Below are 16,855 nucleotides of genomic sequence, written 5' to 3'. Positions count from 1 at the left end.
ATTGTTAACCTATTACTTAGTTCCTCAATTCTTTTTTTTTTTTTTTTTACAGACAGAGTAGACAGGAGAGAGAGAGAGAGACAGAGAGAAAGGTCTTCTTTTACCGTTGGTCGGTTGGTTAACCCTCCAATGGCTGCTGCGGCCGGCACGCTGTGGCCAGTGCACCGTGCTGATCAGAAGCCAGGAGCCAAGTATTTCTCCTGGTCTCCCATGCAGGTGCAGGGCCCAAGGACCTGAGCCATCCTCCACTGCACTCCTGGGCCACAGCAGAGAGCTGACCTGGAAGAGGCACAACCGGGACAGAATCCGGGGCCCTGACCGGGACTAGAACCCGGGGTGCCGGAGCCTCAGGTGGAGGATTAGCCTAGTGAGCCGCTGAATTCTATTTGATAATTCAGTTCCTCCTCATCCACTGTTCTTCAGTTTCCAAAATTCTATTCCTGTTCATACATCTCCTTTCTTCACTTAAGCTTTTTTAAAAAATCCTTTTTGTCTATCAAATAAGGGGGACTTTAACACTTGGTGGAAGTAAATGTGTATGTTGTCTATTTTCTTTTTTAGAAGCCTACTATCGGCCGGCGCTGCGGCTCAATAGCTAATCCTCCACCTAGCAGCACCGGCATACCAGGTTCTAGTCCCAGTTGGGGCGCCGGATTCTGTCCCGGTTGCCCCTCTTCCAGGCCAGCTCTCTGCTGGTGGCCCAGGAGTGCCGTGGAGGATGGCCTAAGTCCTTGGGCCCTGCACCCGCATGGGAGACCAGGAGAAGCACCTGGCTCCTGGCTTCAGATCAGCGCAGTGTGCCGGCCGCAGCAACCATTGGGGGTGAACCAACAGCAAAAGGAAGACCTTTCTCTCTGTCTCTCTCTCTCTCACTGTCCACTCTGCCTCTCCAAAAAAAAAAAAAAAAAAAAAAAGCAAGCCTACTATCTTTCAGTCTCAGTCTTTTCTATATGTAAGATAAACAGCATCCAATCGGACTTGCCCCAAACGGTAGAGTTAGAAACGTGCCAGGGGATTCCAATTCAATCCCATCAAGGTGGCATGTATCAAGGCCATCTCATTAGTCCAAGTGATCAGTTTCAGTTCACAATTGATCATAATGATAGGATTAAGAGTCAAAGCGATCACATAAACAAGACTAGTGTGTTCTAATACTAACTGATAGAAGTAAAAAGGAGAGAATGATCCAACATGGGAAGCGGGATACACAGCAGACTCACAGAATGGCAGATGTCCTAAACAGCACTCTGGCCTCAGAATCGGCCCTTAAGGCATTCAGATCTGGCTGAAGAGCCCATGAGAGTATTTTAGGCATGGAAAGCCAAGACACTCTGGAAAACAAACAAACAAACAAACAAACAACTAAATGAAAGATCTCTGCAAGTGAGATCCCAGTGGAAAGAACGGGCCATCAAAGAAGGAGGTACCTTTCTCTGAGGGGAGGAGAGAACTTCCACTTTGATTATGGCCTTGTCTAAATAAGATCAAAGTTGGCAAACTCAAAAGGCTTCCATAGCCTTGGAAACTCATGACAAGAGCCTAGGGTGATTATTGACGCCATAAACAAGAGTGTCAATTGTTAAGTCAACAACAGGAGTCACTGTGCACTTACACCTCATGTAGGATCTCTGTCCTTAATGTGTTGTACAATGTGAATTAATGCTATAACTAGTACTTTACACTTTGTGTTTCTGTGTGGGTGCAAACTGTTGAATTCTTTACTTAATATATATTAAATTGATCTTCTGTATATAAAGAGAATTGAAAATGAATCTTGATGTGAATGAAATGAGAGAGGGAGCTGGAGATGGGAGGGTTGCGGGTGAGAGGGAAGTTATAGGGGGGAAAAAGCCACTGTAATCCAAAAGCTGTACTTTGGAAATTTATATTTATTTTAAAAAAAGATAAACAGCATCTTTTGTAAGATGCTAGTTTCAGGATAAATACTCTCTACAGTTAACTTTAAAAGTTAATTTTAAACAAAAGCCTACTATTCTGGTATGAAATTCTGCTGCTGGTGGTGCTATTATCATTTCTTTTTATACTCACTCTGTGTATTAATTCTTCCTACAACACTGTCCTTTTTGATTGAATATATACATTAACTACTAAAGAAGAAATAACCCTTTCTCTTTCAGTTCTCTTAATCTCTCAGCATACTTGTGTCCTAAATTATTGTGATGATTTCACTTCTCCTCACGTCATGTTCTGTCATGAGGATACTCTGCATTTATTTCTAACTTTGACTTTTGCTTTAGCATTTGCCTAGGTCTCATACAATTTAACTTTCTAAATGTTGTTTCTCTGATTCTTAGCCAACAGATTTACAAATCACACCATTTTCTCTGTGGTCATGTTGCCCACTCTGGTTGTGCTGGTACTAATCTCATATTGCCTTGTTATATCTTATTTATGAGAGTACATGCTTAATATTGTGGATGTAGACTCCCAGTTCAGGATCATCAAGAAATGTTATCACCTGCTTAGAAATACATTCGTCCCCTTTTTGAAAAAAAAAAAAAAAAAAAAAAAAAGATCTTACAGGGGCTGGCTCTGTGGCTCTGTGGTACAGTAGTTTAATCCTCCACCTATGGTGTGGCATCCCATGTGGATGCCGGTTCTAGTCCTAGCTGCTCCTCTTCTGATCCAACTCTGCTAAGGCCTGGGAAAGCAGTGAAAGATAGTCCAAGCCCTTGGGCCCTTGAGCCCTCATGGGAGACCCAGAATAAGCTCCAGACTCCTGACTTAGGATCGGCGCATCTCTGGCCATTGTGTCCATTTGGGGAGTGAACCAGCAGATGGAAGACCTTTCTCTCTCTCCCTCTCACTGTCTGTAACTCTGTCAAATAAATAAATAAAGTCTTAAAAAAAAAAACTTACTTTCCTACCTATAAAAAGCAAACTAGCTAAATTTGCTATGAAGACTTCCTTCCTTCAAAACTTTTAACAGTTCAACTTCTTCCCACTTTATGTAAACTCACAAATACTGAAGATAAAGGATGAGGAAAAAAAAAAAAACAAAAGAAGAGAAAAGGGCAAAACAGACAAGCCTTAGTCTATGAAGAGTTTATGTCCCTGCCTCCCAATAAGCTGTTTGTAAACTGAAAATACTCTAAGTCAAAAATCCATTGAATATACCTAACCTCCCAAACATCCTAAAATAGCCACACACTATACTGCAGTAAGGGCTGTTCCACTGTCGAGTATGGGAAGGGTGGAAGCTCAGCTTACAGCCACTGCCAGGCCTCACATGCAAAGACTGTACTGCCTACCTCTAGCCAGGGACAAGATCAAAACTCAAAGTACTAGTGTCCATTGAATGCACTTCACTTTCACAACATCATAAAGATGAAAAATCCTAAGTCAAACCACTGTAAGTCAGAGACCACCTGCACTAAAATAGTAACAATGCTTTTCACTCTCCACTTACAAGAAAGAAACTCAACTTTCTCAAGTGTATGACGTCAGATAGCAGCTGTTTATTTTAGCATACAGCTGAAAATCATAAACAGTTAAGATTTATTCATCTGTGGTAGCATTACTATCTTGTACTTCATAAAGTAGGGTGAAAAAATCTTTGAGGACTGAGTATATTTGATAAGGCCTTTCCCACTACTAGGGAACCAACCATGCTTTCTATAATCAGAAAGTATTTTACATACATCTGTATTGTGGGATCTAACACACCTATAATGTCTGCTTTATATATCTACATCTCTACTAGACCATAAGCTCCTAAAGATGAGAAGAGTTAACAATGTACTTGCTTCTTAAGTAATTCAAAAGATACACCACAAAGTTTATTGAATGAAGGATTAAATCATAATAGTAAAATTCTCTTTAGGATAATGGAAATATTTTAAATGTGTTAGTAGAGTATATAACTTAGGGGAAAGACATAGAAAGCACAAAGAACGGATAATAACGCCTTAATTCCACTAGTGCAATTAGACATATTTTTCTCTTTAAAAGCCTCCAATAAGAGGAAAATTGAGTATGAAACATTTTCAAATTACATATGGAGGGAGGGGTAATAAAATCAACTAAGCTTAAAAAAATCCAGTGACTTCTTTTCACTTTAGAACAAAGTTGTAAGTATTTTTGATGACACCTGTCTATCTTTGTTCCCCTGGTTCACAATGATCCAGCCTCAGTGGCACTGTGATTGCTATTTCCTTAGATCTGGAACACAGCTGTCACCTAATCAGGAAGCCTCCCCTAACTTCTACATGTTTTGTGTCCTGAATTCTATCCCATGCCATGTACACAAGATCACATTTTACATCCCTTTCCTCCTTTGGAGTTCTTACAAATATTAGAGAATATTTTATTTATGTATTTGTTTACTTTGACTCTCCTACAAGAAAATAAACTTAATGACAGAAGAAACTTTTTCTTGTGAAGCATTCAAGACTCCATAAATATGTATTGAACGAATGCATGTGAAACACACTATATATTGATTAAATAAACATATGAATGACTCACAATTCCTACATAGATGTTGCTTTGTCAGACAGAATCTTTGAGAGTAAACAACTTTCCAATTTATATCTTGCTTTGTGTCTCTGCCTTTATTTAGTATTAATTCTGTGTATACAAAAATAAAAATAAATAAGAGAGACATTTGGCTGTATGGATAGAAAAATATGTTCCATAAAATCACCTCAGGGCACACTGTCTTAGACTGTTTGCTGCTGCTGTAACAGAATACCAGAAATTGGGCAAATTATACACAATACAAGTTTATTTGGCTCATGGTTCTGAAGGCTGGGAAGTCCAAGGTCGAAGCACTGTACATAGTAAGTATCTTCTTGCTGCATCATAACATGGTGGAAGCCATGACATGGTAAGAGAGCACATGACAGAGACTGCCAAACTCCCACCTTTTATAACTAACAAACATCCATACAAATGGCCTTAATCAATGAAGGCTGAACCACCAGGATGTAATCACCTCTTAGAGACCCTACCTCTCAATATCATCACAATGGCAATTACATTTCAACATGCGTTTTAGAGGGGACATCTAACTCATAGCACATTGGCCAATTCTAGACATCTTTTCTATAAAATATTGTTTTTGTTATTCAATCAGTTAGCAACTCTTATGCTATTATGCTCTTATGCTTATGCTAAAGCTTTATGCTTTCTATTCTAAATATGCACTATTATTTCTTAAGAAAAATTAACTTTATATTTTTTGATTAAAAAAATCATATTTCTACTATAATAGAAATATTATAGTCTTTAGTTAGGAAAACATGAATTTGAATCCTAGTTATGACCATTACTAATTATGTCGACTTGCATCGCTTCTCGGCCTTTTGGCTAAGATCAAGTGTAATTATGTCAACTTGCAACAGTTAATTAAATTTCAGCAAATTTAATAAAATGCTATATGAAAACTATCTGGCAAATAATCAGCCCTCACTGTTAGTTCTCTCTTAGAGCACAAGAATGGAAAGACAGAAGAAATCATAAAACCACAGCAAATATCTTTTTTTTTCTAATAGCCATTATCATAGGCAAAGGTAACAAAATTTATATAATTGTGACTACATTTGCAAAGGGTAAAATCACATCCCTCAAACACAGCAGGCACTCAGTTTCTACCCATTATAACAATAAAGTAAACTCCATATCACAGAAATTTGAAACCTATAATCTCTTACACATTTCTAGAATTTCTATTTCTAAGAAATGGGTGAAATAGATGTTAGAACCAGACTCTTATGAATTATTATCCTTGTTTTACCACTTCATGACCCTGAGTGAATAACTTAACCTCTATCAGCCTCAAGTAAAATTGGGTTGCTGACCATATTCCAAACATTTCCCATTTCTCATAGGGTAAAGAAAAAAATGTCCTAACTTTGTCTTACTATGTCCTGTCTCTTCTGGTTGTTTATCTCAAACCACAGTCTTTGCTCTCTATACTTCAACCACATTGACTTCTATTTTTACCTTCAAGGTTTTATGTTTACTATCCATTTACCTATGTAGTTAAGCTTACTGGTGTTGTTTATTTCTTCAGATAACTTCAACTTAATATCTAGTACCCTTCCATTTCAGTCTGAAGAACTCTCATTAGCATTTTTATTTTTTTATATATTTATTTGAAAGCCAGAGTTACACAGAGAGAGGGAGAGACAGAGAGAGAGAGAGATCTTCCATCCACTGGTTCACTTCCCAGATAGTCACATGGCCAGGGCTGGGCCAGGCTGAAGCCAGGAAATTAGAGATTCTTCCAGGTCTCCCATGTGGGTACAAGGGCCCAAGCATTTGGTCCATCTTCTGCTGTTTTCTCAGGCCATTAGCAGGGAGCTGGATTGGAAGTGGAGCAGCTGGGTCTCAAACCACTGCCCAGATGGGATGCCAGCACTGCAGATGGCATCTTTATCTGCTATGCCACAATGCTAACCACTCATTAGCATTTCTTAAAAGGCAAGTCTACTAGCAACAAATTTGCTTTCTAAAACATGGTCAAAGATCTAAAGGAAACCATGGGCAAAGAATGAAAGGAGTGTATCAACAAAATAAGAATACCAATAAAGCGACATAAAGTTTTTAAAGGAACCAAATAGAAATTCTGGAGCTAAAAAGGAGTAAGTGGACATTCATTAGCAACATTAGCAATAGATGTAAGCAAACTTGAAGATGGATCAATTAAGATTATACAGTCTGAGGAGCAGAAAGAAAAAATAAGAAAAATGAAGAGAACCTAGAGAACATATGGGATATTATCATACCTAATAATATATGTATTATTAGCATGCCAAAATGAGAAGAGAAAAAGAAGAATAAATGTTATTTAAGGAAATCATGACTGAAAACTCCCCATATTTGAGAAATGACATAAATCTACTCAAAGGGACTCACACTGAGACACGTTTTGAACAACTGTTTTTGAAAGCAAAACAGGATATCTTGAAAACAGCAAGAGAAAAACAACTTATGCACCAAGAATCCTTAAGAAGATTAACAGCAAACTTCTTATCTGAGAGCATGGAAGCCAGAGAGCAATGGATGGACATTTTTAAGTTCTTTAAAAATAATAATAATAACCTGTCAATCAAGAAGTCTTATCTGGCAAAATTAGACTTCAAAAATGAAGGAGAAACAAAATAAGCAAATAAATAAATGCTTAAGAAGTCAATAAAAATGGGAAATTTTCAGTAATACATTTCCAGATTAATGAAATAAATAAGATTAATATTAAAAGCAACCAGCAGCATCACAGTAAAGACACAAACTCCATGTGGAACACTTGAGTTTGAACTCTGAACATCACTGATTGTCATGATCCTGGGATAATTGCTTAATTTCCCCATAGCTCAGTTTTCCCACTTGTAAAATGAGAATAATAATGATTCTTCTCACTCATGAAGTTGTTAGGAAGATGAAATAAGTTAAAACTATAAATGCATGAAAGGGTGTCTGGTACATAATTAAGCAGCCAAATGTTGACTATCAACTTATCATTATTATAACCATTACTCTTTTTATAGAGTGTCTAAACTGTAATTTATACCCTTGAATTTCCCATATTCCTATGAAACAAACACTGAATACTGAGAAAGTATGACACAGTAACAAATTTTGTTTGCAGGAGAAGTATGGATTAGTAAAATCCTGAACATTTATTTTCAGTGTGATAATGGTATTAGGTTCTGTCATGTCCTTTAGCAGACCCTTTATCAGAGATATGGAGTAAAAACTAAGTGGCTGGCAAAATAGAGTTTTTTCTCAAATTTGTTCACCAATAGTGATGCTTATCCTTTTGTGGAACAGACTTGCACTTTTTACTATAAACAAATAATCCAAAATTATCATCATAAATAAAATAATGCTTTAACAATTCTTTTTATAAAAAATATTTATTTATTTGAAAGGCAGAGTTACAGAGAGGCAGAGGCAGGGGCGGGGGTCTTCCACCCACTGGTTCACTCCCCAGATGGCTGCAATGGCCAGAGCTGCACTGATCCAAAGCTAGGAGCCAGGAGCTTCATCCAGGACTCCCACAAAGGTGCAGGGCCATCTTCTACTGCTTTCCCAGGCCATAGCAGAGAGCTGTATTGGAAGTGGAGCAGCCAGGACTCAAATTGGCTCCTATATGGGATGCCGGCACTGTAGGCAGTGGCTTTACCTGCTTGTTATGCCACAGTGCTGGCCCCAACAATTCTTAATACTAAATATGCAGTCAATATAGACATCTTCTTATCTATAAAATTTTTAACAGATTTATTTATTCATTTAAAAGGAACAGTGACAAAATACAGAGGGAAAGACAGAGAGTCAGATCTCCCATCCACTGTTTCACTCCCCAAATGGCCACAATAACCAGGTTTGGGCATGGAGGGCTATAGCTAAAAATCAAATATGGAGAGGAAGGTGAACTTAGTGAAAGGTCACAGTTGTCAGAAAAGAGCACAGGACCATTTGAATGCATTGGCATTGTCTAAGGAGAGGTAGTAGCACTTCAAAAAAAAAAAAAAAAGAAAGAAAGAAAAGAAAAGAAAGACAAGACATGCATGCATCACTGTATTTGTGGTTAAAGAAGTGTTCTGACTATAAAATAATATACACTGGAAATTAGAAGGAAATTAATTTACATAGGACAAAGCTAAATTTAAATGGCTTTAAATTCATGTATGGGTTAACTCAGTCACAGTAGGAAATAAGATACTGAAGAGAACAAAATAGCAGAACTCTAGGCTGTGGCAACAATATATAGAAATATAACCAAATAGAATTGGAAATACAGAAAAAGTGTACTTGCCATATTATTCCAGAAGAGTTTATGTCAGTTTTACTTCCATTTAAATTAAAGGGAATGTTCACTAGGCACTGAAGCTTTCAACAATACCTGCAAAGGTGAGTTATGGTGCCTTTAGTAGTCTCCCATTTCCATTTCCCATCCCTTTTCCGGTCTCTCCTTTTCTCTGGGGGAACCAATGCTCTTAAGCTGCCCTAACTACAAAACTTAGATTTTTGCACTGATGCACTATTTTGTTCCCTGGAGCACTATGGGTACATGTCTATACTCAGTTGTAGCTCAACATGGTGTCTTTTGTTCTCTTGCCACAGTCCTTTATAGGCATGTCTTGATTTATTTCTGCTTTGCTTTATTGTACTTCAAATATTGCATTTTTTACAAGTTGAAGATTTCTTACAATCATGCATCAAACATGTCTATCAGTGCCCTTTTTTTCAGCAGCATGTGCTTACTTTATGACTGTCACATTTCAGTAATTCTCTCAATATTACAAATTTTTTTATTATTACAAAATTTGTTATGATCTGTCATCAGTGATCTTTGATGCAACTATTTCAATCGTCTGGGGGTCCTGGGAACTGCAGTCATATAAGACAGCAAACTTAATAAATACTATGTGTGTTCTGACTGCACCATTGATAGCCTCACACCCTTCCCCCATCCCAGGCCTCTCTATTCCCTGAGATACAATGATATTGAAGTTAGCCCAATAAAAACCCTACAATGGGCTCTAAACCTTCAAGTAAAAGCAAGGGTTGTACAGATCTCTAAATCAAAAGTTAGAAATGACCAAGCTCAGCCAGGCAGGCATACTGAGAGCCAAGACAGGCCAAAAGCTAGGTCTTTTGTACCAGACTGCCAACTTGTGAATGCAAAAGGTAAGTTCTTGAGGAACATTAAATGTGCCACTCCACTGAACTCAAAAATGATACCAAAGCAAAACAGCCTTATTACTAATATGGAAAAGGTTTTACAGTCTAGACAGAAGATCAAACCACCCATAACACTTTAAGCAAAGCCTAATCCAGACTAAGGCCCCAATATTCAGGTCTATGAAGGCTGAGTGTGGGGAGGGAGCTATAGTGCAGTCTGAATCTAACAAAGGTGGGTTTATGGGATCCAAGGAAAGAATTATCTCTCTCTGCAAGTGCAAGAGGAGCAGCAAGTGCTGACATAAAAGCTGCAGCAAGTCATCCCAAAGATCTTACTAGGATAATTGATGAAGGTGGCTGTGCTAAACAACAGATTTTCAATGTAGACAAAATGTCCCACTGAAAGAAGAGGCCATTGGGGACTTTTCATAGTTAGGGAGGAGAAGTCACATCCCGGCATCCAAAAACAGGCAGACTCTCTTGTTAGTGGCAAAGGCAGCACACTTTTCATGGGGTCATAGCTGCCAAAGATGGTGATTCCTCTAATGAATCTGGACAGAGAAAACTGAAAACTTCTGGAAAGGAGGTACCATTTAGATGCCATTAAGAACATTCTTAATTCACAGCAGGAGGCCAAAACATCAATATCTAACAGGAGTTTGGAAGAAATTCGTTCCAAACTCCAGTGGTGACAGGGAAGGTTTTAAGATGCCAGTGAGGGAAGTATCTGCAGATACGGTGAAAATAGCAAGAGAATCAAATAGGAAGTAGAGTCCAAAGATATGACTGAATTCCTGCAATCTCAAGAAGAAACTTTTTTTAAAAATTTTTTTGACAGGCAGAGTGGACAGTGAGTGAGAGAGAGAGAGAAAGGTCTTTGCTGTTTGTTCACCCTCCAATGGTCGACGCGGCCGGCGCGCTGTGGCCAGCACACCACCCTGATCCGATGGCAGGAGCCAGGTACTTATCCTGGTCTCCCATGGGGTGCAGGGCCCAAGCACTTGGGCCATCCTCCACTGCACTCCCGGGCAACCGGGACAGAATCCGGCGCCCCGACTGGGACTAGAACCCGGTGTGCTGGCGCGCAAGGCGGAGGATTAGCCTAGTGAGCCACGGCACCGGCCAAGACATTTTAATAACCAATGATGAACTGCTTGTTATGAATGAGCAAAGATTCCTCAGGTGGAATTTATTTCTAAAGAAGATTCTACAAACACTGTTGAAATAACAAAGGATTAAAAATATTAAATACACTTAGTTGATAAAGCAACATCAGAGTTTTTAGGGGATTGACTCCTCTTTTGAAGAAAATTCTGCTTATTTTAAAATACCACAAAACACATGTTACAGAGAATGTGTCACAAAGGAAGTCACCTTCAATTTTATCTTAGTTTAAGAATGGGGGGAGGGGCAGTATTGTGGCATAGTGGGTAAAAACCGGTTGGTGGACACCCCTGGGAGTTTGTAGAGAACTGTGACTGTGGGACCCAGATGTAACCAGAGAGGGCTGTCTTTATCACTCTCCTCCAACCTTGTGCAGAAATAAGGGGCCACAGGACTGTATCTTGGGACTCAGTGATGGGCTAATGAAGCTCAACACTAGGCAGATCCTAACAGTTTCTATCCCAAAGCAAATGCCAGTGGACAAAGTCTCTAGATTTTCACCAGTATGAGGTGGATACCTGTGTCCTGGTAAGACAAACTTATTTTGGTGTGTGTTACCACCAGACTCTTGCAGGCCTGGTGTGTATCCCCAAAGACTGCACAGGGCCAGGTGACTGTGAGATGCAGGTGTGACCCACTGAGGGCCTGCCTGAATAGTTGAGGGTCTGCCTGTAACAATCCTCTTACAACCTTGGACAGACATAAAGGAACCACAGGACTATTTCTGGACTTTCTTTTTTCTTTCTTTTCTTTTCTTTTCTTTTTTTTTTTTTTTTTTTTTTTTTGACAGGCAGAGTTAGACAGTGAGAGAGAGAGAGAGAGAGAGACAGAGACACAGAGAAAAAAGGTCTTCCTTTTTCCGTTGGTTCACCCCCCAAAATGGCCAATACGTCTGGCACGTTGCAGCCGGCGCGCTGCACCGATCCGAAGCCAGGAGCCAGGTGCTTCTCCTGGTCTCCCATGCGGGTGCAGGGCCCAAGGACCTGGGCCATCCTCCACTGCACTCCTGGGCCACAGCAGAGAGCTGGACTGGAAGAGGAGCAACCGGAACAGAATCTGGTGCCCCAACTGAGACTAGAACCCTGGGTGCTGAAGCCGCAGGCGAAGGATTAGCCTAGTGAGTGCAGCGCCGGCCTATTTTTGGACTTAATGCTAGGCTAATCCCTGTTACCAGATGAGTGCCTGCAGACAAAGCCTCTGGACCTGATTGAGAGGTCTGTGGTTCCAGCTGAGTGGTCTTACGCCACAGCCAACATCACCAATGGCTAATAAGTACCGCATTAAGCAGCTAGTCAATCTCAGCAGCAGATGGACCACAGCGGGTTGAGCTTTGCTCTTACCCATAGGACACACCGATCTTGGTGGGCTGAGGGCTCCGGCGATCATCCAGAATTATGGCAATGGTGGAAACAAGTCAAGGAGCCTGAGTCTATCACAAGCCCTGGAATAGTCTTGTGGGGATGGACTATTCCTTTTTAGGCACTTCCACTAGTTATACTGAATAACGCATCAACTGTGGATTTGGGACAGACTTGAGTTTATTTGTATTTTAAGACTGAATCACTAAAAACTATCTGGGGCACATCTGGGGAAAATTTCAATACAGGATGGAGAATTTTAGTGCTGAAATAGAAGTATCCATAGGCCTAGAGAAAATAAACAGCCTTCTCCTGGCTTTGGATTGGCGCAGCTCTGGCCAATGCAGCCATTTGGGGAGTGAACCAGCAGATGGAAGACCTCTCTATCTCTTTTTCTTTTTCTCTCTTTCTCTTTCTCTCTCTCCCTCTGCCTTTCTGTAAATCTACCTCTCAAATAAATAAATCTTTAAAAAATTTTAAAAAATAAACAGCCTTCTTAGAACTTTTGGAACAGCCACAAATGAAGGCAGCTCTGTATACCTAATCCTTGAGTATGCAGACCATCAAGAATCAATTTAACTTCAAGGGAACCATGACCTCACCTAAACAGCAAAATAAGGTGCCAGAAATCAACCATTTAGGAACTGAAATTTTCAAATGCTTCAAAATAACTGTTTTAAGGAAACTCAATTGAATTCAAGAGAACACAGAGACATAATTCAACATTGTAATAGAATTTGGATAGAGATGGAAGTAATTAAATAAAATAAAGCAGAAATCCTTCAACTAAAAAGTAGATAGTGAAATTTAAAAAATGACAGAAGGCATCAAGAGCAAAATTAGTCAAGAAGAATCAATGAGCTAAAAACAGTCTATTTGAAAATACATAGTTTGGAGGAAGGAAGAGAATTAACAAGAATGAAGAAAGCATATGGGAAATATAGAACAGCCTAAAAAGAGCAAATACTTGAGTTATTAATCAAGAAGGATCTAAGATTGCCAAAGTAAGCCTATTCAAAGAGGTAATAATGGGAAACTTCCCAATCTAGAGAAAGACACAACCCAACCAAGTCTACTTCACAATATATTACAATCAAGCTCTCCAAGGTTAAAGATAAAGAGAGGATATTCCAGCCTGCAGCAGAAAAGCAAATAACACAAAGGGGTCCCAATTTACCTGACTGCAAACTTAGCAGAAACCTCAAAAGCCAATAAGAAATGGAATGAAACTTTTACATACTAACGGGAAAAAAAATATCAGCCAGGAACACTGCATCTAGCAAAGTTTTCCTTCAGACATTATGTAGAGATAAAGATATCACCAAACAAACAAAAGCTAATAGAATTTACACCACTAGATGTGTTACAGGAAATGCTATAGAGAGTTCTTCAAACAGAAAGGAAAAGATGGAAACTACTACAAAAAAAATATCAGAAGGTAGAGAACTCAGTGGTAAGAGTAACTACGAACAATAAAATATTCTATTGTAATTACTTATATTACTTATATAATTGTATATTACATTATACTACTTATATAATCACTTATATTTTTACCACAAAAACTAAAAAAAACTATAACCACTGTATTAAAATATTTTAAAACAACCAATATTGAAGAGGTCAAATGCAATATGAAAAATTCAAAATGTGGGGAGTACCGCAACATAAATGTAGAGTTCTTTATTAGGATTCCTTATCTCTCTTTTTGTTTGTCTCTTCCCTTATCTTTACCATCAATGTTAAGGTGATGTCATCTCAAGACAGCTGGCTATAGCCATAAGCCTATGGTAACCACAAAATAAGAACCTATAACAGACTTATCAAAATTAGTAAGCAAGGACTCAAAGTACACCAGTAAAGGAATGCTGTAAGAAAGAAAAACAGAAGGAACTATGAAAAAATACAAAACAAATATAAAATGGTAGTAGTAATGCCTTGCCTTATTAATAATTACCTTAAATGTTAAATTACTGAATCAAAATAGATAGATAGAAGGGGCTGGCACTGTGGCATAGCAGGTAAAGCAGCCCTCTGACGTGCCGGCATCCAATATGGGTGCCAGTTAGATTCCTGGCTGCTCCACTTCAGATCCATTCCCTGCTAATGCGCCCTGAGAAAGCACAGGAAGATGGCCCAAATCCTTGGGCCCCTGCACCTGCGTGGGAAGACCTGGAGGAAGCTCCTGGCTTCTGGCTTTGGATCGGCTCAGCTCCAGCCATTGCAGCCATCTGGGGAGTGAACCAGTGGATGGAAGACTCTTTCTCTGCCTCTGCCTCTCTGTAGCTCTGCCTTTCCAATAAACAAACAAATCTTAAAAAAAAAAAAAAAATAGATGAAATAAAAAACAGGACCTAACTATAAGCTGCTTACAAGAAACTAACTTCATCTCTAAGCACACACACTGACCAAAAGTAAAAGCATGGAATGGGATATTTCATTCAATGAAACCCATGAAACCCAAAATAAAGTGGGTGTAGCCACCCTTCTATCTGATAAAATAATTTTAAAGCAAGAATAATAAAAAGAGACCAGGGAGGTCATTATATATTGATAAAGAACTCAATTCAGGAAGAGGAAATAGCACTTACAAATAAATACATATGTACCCAATGTCAGAGCATCAAAATACATACAGCAAATACTAATATAGCTACAAGGAGAGATAAACTCCAATACAATGATAGTAGGAGACTTTAACACCCCACTTTCAGAAATGAACACATTATCCAGACAGAAAATCAATAAAAAAAAAAAAAAAAGAATTGTATTGTACCTTAGATAAGCTGGACCTAACAGATATCTACTGAACTTTCCATCCAACAGCTGCAGAACATTATTCTCATAAGCACAGGGAACGTTTTCCAGGACAGATCATATGGCATGTCACAAAAAAAGTCTCAACAAATTTAAAAGAACAGAAATCTTATCAAGTATTCTTTTTTCACCACAGTGCAATGAAACTAGAAATCAACAATAAGAAAAAACTTTAGAAAATACACACATACATGGGAATTACACAACTCTTCATTAATAATCAGTAGATCAATGAAGAAATCAAAGAGGAAATTTCGAAATTTCCTGAATGAAAATGGAAACACAACACACCAAAACCTATGAGATACATCAAAAGTAGTAGTAAGAGGGAAATTTATAGCAATCAATGCCTGCATTAAAGAAAATCAGAAAGATATCCAATAAACAACTTATCACTGCACCTCAAGGAACCAGAAAAACAACAAATCAAGTTCAAAATTGCTGGAAGGAAAGAAATAATAACATTCAGAACACACATAACTAACATGGAGACTAAAAAAATTAAAAACCTACAAAATATCAATGAAATGAAGAGCTGATTCTTTGAAAAGGTAAAGAAAAAGAATAAAAGCTCACCAGACTAATCAAGAAAAAAGAGGATTCAAATATATAGGATCAGAAATTAAAAATGGTGATGTTACATCTGACAGAAATACAAAGTATTGTTACAGATTAGTAAGAACATAGGCGCTGGTTCAAGTCCCAGCTCTTCTACTTCCAATCCAGCTCCGAGCAAATGCACCTGGGAAAGCAGCAGAGGATGGTCCAAGTCCTTGGGCCCCTATATCCACATGAGAGACCCAGAAGAAGCTCCTGGTTCCTGATTGGCCCAGCTCTGGCCATTGCAGCCATTTGGGAATGAACCAGTGGATGTAAGCTCTCTCTCTGTGTCTACCTCTCTGTGTAACTCTTTCAAATAAGTAAAAACAAAAAAAAAATCTGCAAAAAAAAATTTGGTAGATACAGAAGTAGCATTTGGTAAAATTCAACACTGCTTCCCAATGAAAACTTTGATCAAATTAGTCATAGAAGGAACAAATTTCAACACTATAAAGGCCAACACTTCATATAATATTGAAAATCTGAAGGCTTTTTCTCTAAGATTTGGAGCAATACAAGGATGCCTACTTTCACCACTTTTATTCAACATAAGACTTAATGTCCTAGCTAGAACAGTTAGGCAAGAGAAGGAAATAAAAGGCATTCAAAGTGGAAAAGAGGAAGTCAAATTGTCACTGTTCACAGATGACATGGTCTTACATTTAGAATACCCCAAATACTTCACCAAAAAGCTGTTGGACCTAATAAATAAATTCAGCAAAGTTTCAGAATACAAAGTCAATAAACAAAAATCAGCAGCTTTGGTATTCACCAATAATGAATCATCTGGAAAAAAAAAAAAAAAAACAAGAAAGCAATCTCATTTCTAATAGCTACAAAAATATAAATTTTTAAATACTTGGGAATAAATTGAACCAAGGTGGTGAAAGATCATTACAATGAAAACTATAAATCACTAATGAAAGACTGGAGGATACATGAAAGAGAGAGACAAGGAGACATTTCATATTCATGGGTTGCAAGAATCAATATAGTCAAAGCAATTTATGGATTCAATGTAATCCCTATCAAAATCCCAAAGATTTTGACTATATTTTTCACAGAACTAGAAAAACCACTACTAAAATTTGTACTGAACCACAAAAGACTCTGAATAGCCAAAGTCATCCTGAGCAAAAATAACAAAATAGGAGATATTATACTACCAGACTTTAAAATATATCACAAGGCTACAGTAACTGAACAGTATGGTATTGGCACAGAAACAAATCCATAGACCAGTGGAACAGAAGAGAGACTCTGCA

The 16,855-nt window shown here is 38.3% G+C and overlaps 1 pseudogene; it reads left to right on the top strand.

Annotated features, from left to right (window-relative positions):
* Positions 1–5,311: 5,311 nt before the first annotated feature.
* Positions 5,312–5,413, top strand: LOC149127406 (U2 spliceosomal RNA; annotated as a pseudogene).
* The last annotated feature ends 11,442 nt before the right edge of the window (positions 5,414–16,855 follow it).

This window comes from Oryctolagus cuniculus, chromosome 3 (genome assembly GCF_051225735.1).
Source record: "Oryctolagus cuniculus isolate XC-2025 breed Fujian yellow rabbit chromosome 3, ASM5122573v1, whole genome shotgun sequence".
Lineage (NCBI taxonomy): Eukaryota > Metazoa > Chordata > Mammalia > Lagomorpha > Leporidae > Oryctolagus > Oryctolagus cuniculus.
This window is presented reverse-complemented; position numbering and strand designations above follow the sequence as displayed.